The sequence below is a fragment of the Festucalex cinctus genome, chromosome 2, assembly GCF_051991245.1.
Source record: "Festucalex cinctus isolate MCC-2025b chromosome 2, RoL_Fcin_1.0, whole genome shotgun sequence".
NCBI classification, from domain to species: domain Eukaryota; kingdom Metazoa; phylum Chordata; class Actinopteri; order Syngnathiformes; family Syngnathidae; genus Festucalex; species Festucalex cinctus.
In genome coordinates, this window is record NC_135412.1 from 6,539,216 (window position 1) to 6,543,485 (window position 4,270).

Consider the following 4,270-nt stretch of genomic DNA (forward strand, 5'->3'; position numbering starts at 1 on the left):
AGATGAAATAGAAACAACACCATTTTGCAGTCAAGTGATGTCTCGAAACCGGTACCAGCTCATCTGGAGTTTCCTTCACTTCAATAACAACGAGTCATGGAGTTCAGATGACAAAATATATCAAATCCGTCCTGTTTTCAACCTCATTGTGTAGAAATTCAAAGAACTGTTCCAACCCGAGGGGAAAGTGTGTATTAATAAGGGCATGATGAGTTTTCAGGGACGTTTTTCATTCAAAGTATACAACCCCCCAAAAAACGATAAAATATGGGATCAAGTCATACATCCTGTGTGACTCCCAAATGGGATATTTCTGACAAATGTTTATTGACGATGGTAACTACGTTTCACAAAGATGAAATGCGGGCAGTGGATGTGTGGCGGAAGGCACTGAAAAAAAGAGTGCCTTTCGAGAAACCGGTGTGTGTTCTGGGCTACAATGCCACCATGGATGGAGTGGATAAGAAGCATCAGAATATCTCTTACCACCCAATCACGCGGAAAACTGAAATGGCACAAAAATGTGTTGCTTATATGTTTCAAATATGCATGTGTGACCCCCCCTAGAGTACGGTGATCACATTTGTATGAAGAAAATGTAATTTTGAGTAATTACTAAAAAAACGAATTTCTTTTCTATATTATTTTTTTATACTGTTGTTTCCATGGACAACATATGTTTTTGTTTCCTTAATATGGTCGGAATATTTTCTTTTTTTAATTTAAGATAACGAGAGAGTAGTTGGTTTAACACTTCCGGGTCAGGACATGTGCGGAGGCGGAAGGTTCCTCCCGCTCCTCAGACGGAATCTGGGGACTGGGAGAGAGCAAGGCACATCGTCTTCACTCGTCTCTGTTTTCTACCTGCAAATACAGGTCAGTAAACACGAGATAAAGTCCAACTTACCTCTGTTTTGAAGCTATATTTGAATGTGTAGTTATCTACGAGGTGCTAGCGTAGCTGTGATAACTTTAACATTGTATAGAGAGACTTAATAGCAAGTTCGTTTTTTTTATTCTGTTGCATCGGCGCCATTTGCGTGAAATGCAGCTCGACGTGACTCCTGTATACCGTGAAGATATGCCCTTTTTATTACAATGTTTAAGAATTAGGATTTAATGAGTAAGAATTGTTGAGAATGTAGTAGTTTTTTTTTTGTTTTTTTGTTTTTTTTTCCCCTTTTGTTAAGCTAAAATGTTGAAACGTGAACAAATATTTCACAAGTCATTTCAGTTACCTGTATTGATTACGGATGGGTGCATTTAAGGTATAGAATACCACAGAAACAAGACATTTAATGTCATTGATTTACACAAATGTGAAACTTTATTTAGACAGTGATGTACTGTGAATAGATGTAATTTAATTACAAAGTCAAGTTATTAGATTGGGAAGTGAACATTTAGAAGACATTTTCATTTATTTTGGGAAATTAATATTATAATTGGAAATGTTGACGATTATGGAAACCTGAAAGAGGTGAATTTTGAGAAAGCACCTAGGAGACTGTATAAAGTAAAGGGCAGAAATGTACTGAAATGAGTATTTTGTTGATATGTGGTGTGTTGCGCTCATATGAGTTTGACACCCCTGAAGCCCGTGTGACAATGTGTAATCCACTGGCCTTTACTGGTGGTTACAAGTAGACGTGTGCCAGAGTGCAGATACCGTAGATGGGAAGATGCTGAGGCAGGACAGCAACACAAAAGCCCAACTCAAGTCACCTAATTATTAAGAGGCCTAATGGAACATTAAGTTTATTCAAATCTCTTCAATTTCACACTTAACAGGTTGGCAGACCCACCAGAGAACTGAGTGTATACAAGTCATTAAATGGTCAGTTTTCCATCGTGTATCTTGAAGGGTCATAGCAGGATAATGTGAGTGTTGATGAACAAAAAAAAATGACATCGCTTCTGTGTCTTTAGCTGGCGACCGAACACCTTATCCAATGGGCTCCCGTCGGAGCCGATGGCGACCTCTGACCTAACAGATCAAGAGGAGCATCAGATACGAGTCAGTTAATTAGAAAGCTAATCGCTCCTCAGATGGGAAAAATGTGTCGTCTCCGGCGGCAGATAGTCGAGTGCGTGTGAGCCCTGCACTAAGCTCCGTGTCAGTTTGCGGTGACCTATTCCTGCTGCGGGTTACTTCCAGCCCATAATTAAGTGAATTATCTGCCAGAGGACAGTGTGACGGCTGGAGAGGCTGCCCTGACAAAACACTCTCCCTGTATATAGATAATGAGACAGAGGCCTGACAGGTGGGCTTTGATTAGGAAGGAAGGTCCTGTTCTGGGTTGGGAGATGCGCACACACACGCCGCCTATCCCACTGCGGCAAACACACTCTTTCGAGCAGAGGCCGTCCTCAGAGAGGGAGAGCATGTTTGACATTATTAATTGGCTTTTTCAGTGCACTGAGTCGGGCAGATGAAAAGCTTTATCAAGCTGAAATAATTAATTTTGCCTTCGCCCCTTCTAATTCGCTGACACTTCACTTCTCTTAGAAAATGGAGGAGCAAAATTACTATTTTTAGGCTTTTCTCTCTTCCTTGATTCAAACTCTCTTTCAGATTTTCTTAGGAGACATTTATGGCAGTAATGTGCGTTTTGTGTAAAAATACAATTAAAAAGAGATTTAATTAACTTGAATTTGCAGGAGAAAGGTTAGCTTTATCTGAGCCATGTACAAAGGCCATGTGCCCAATGCACCGTATATATAATTTCCAATTAATTCTAAATTACTGAGAAAATGAGAGAATGATGATAATACACTATTAAACACAATCACTTTGACTATCTAAGCTACACTTGGTTGGATAATTAGTTCAATTAAGCACTTTTGAATAGGTCCAGAATACTGAGTGGTAGATGATTAAACTAAAGTGACATTTTGAATATGAAGCATACAGGTAGCGTTCTTAAGGAAGTCAAATTTTCAATACAGGTACCAATTATATTTCGGGTACACTGGTTTGGAACAACAGCATTCAGTAGAGCGGAGTGAGGAAACAACCGAAAAAACAGCAAAAACTTAGGCTGCTTTTAACATACTAAAGTAATTTTGAAAAATCAAAAGTTGGCATAATGTTTAGGTGGTGGTAACATGTATTACAAAGTAGACGACAACTTCCAAACAACAAAAGAGAAGCAAGCCATGTACAGCCATGAGTTTATACTGGGAAATGAAATTTAAATGATTTGGTCCACTCACTACTTTCTGCACCAAAAGCTACACTCAGACCAAAACCTTTGCAGTATATTGGAGCGCCAATTCACTGAACGCTGTTCATGAATGATTGCTTGGGATGAAGGGGTGCTGAAAGCCATTTTTAATCGGATAATTTTGAATTGAAAGAATCGAGCTGAATTGAATAGTTCCACTTCCAAATGTACCATCCTTGAATCGTATCACAACTCATGCATCAAGATACGTATCGAATGGGCCTATTTTGGAGAGATGAACCCGCCTAATTTTTACAAATCCACATCTGTGGAACCTACCCAATAACTCGTCTTTTTTTTTGTGCTCCTAATGTTATTCCTAAAGATGCCACAAGATGGAACCAAACCCCCTTTTTAATAGGAAAGTAATAATTGATGTCCATGACATTTTGTGAAGTGATAAATCTCGACTGAGAGACAAAAATCTTTGTATGTCAAAGAAATACTAAGTTTATTCTGGGTTGTTAGTGAAACTTAGTTTCGCTAAATGTGTATCTATATGTGCAACTTTGGTGCTTTTTTTCCCCCCAATATCAAATCATCTGTAGACCAGTTAGCTTTTATTTATTTTAAAAACAACACTGTGTTGATTATATATGATTTTTTTTATTACTTCAAATTTTAATTATTGAATATTAATTCAAAATATAAAAAATGTATTGCCCTTTAAATTTAAACAACAATTAATAAATGTTTCACAAGCTACACTTCTTTAAAATAATTAGCTCCGTTTTGCTTTGGCTGTGGGTGTAGCATATGATTGAATGGTCGACGTTGACTGCTTCAGTTTTTAGAAAAAGTTTGGAGTTGAAAGATGACCTCTGCGGTACAGGATTCATTCAAGAACTTTATCTCCACTCTAAAAAACACATTTGATGTAGTTGGAGTCCTTATTTCCTCATCTCATCCTGTTTTAATTTTAATGTTTAAAGCAGTCTCTTGTTCCCCACTTTTTGTCCTCCTTATCTTTAAAGAGTGTAGTTATGATAATATTTTGTTCAAACATTGCGACTGGCCACTCTATCTAATACTTTTAAATGCTA

At 37.8% G+C, this 4,270-nt stretch overlaps 1 long non-coding RNA gene across 1 annotated transcript; it reads left to right on the forward strand.

Moving 5' to 3' along the window:
* Nucleotides 1–803: 803 nt before the first annotated feature.
* Nucleotides 804–3,883, forward strand: LOC144013497 (uncharacterized). The gene is made up of 3 exons (XR_013282263.1): nucleotides 804–876; nucleotides 1,792–1,837; nucleotides 1,930–3,883. It is a non-coding gene; the product is annotated as an uncharacterized LOC144013497 (long non-coding RNA).
* The last annotated feature ends 387 nt before the right edge of the window (nucleotides 3,884–4,270 follow it).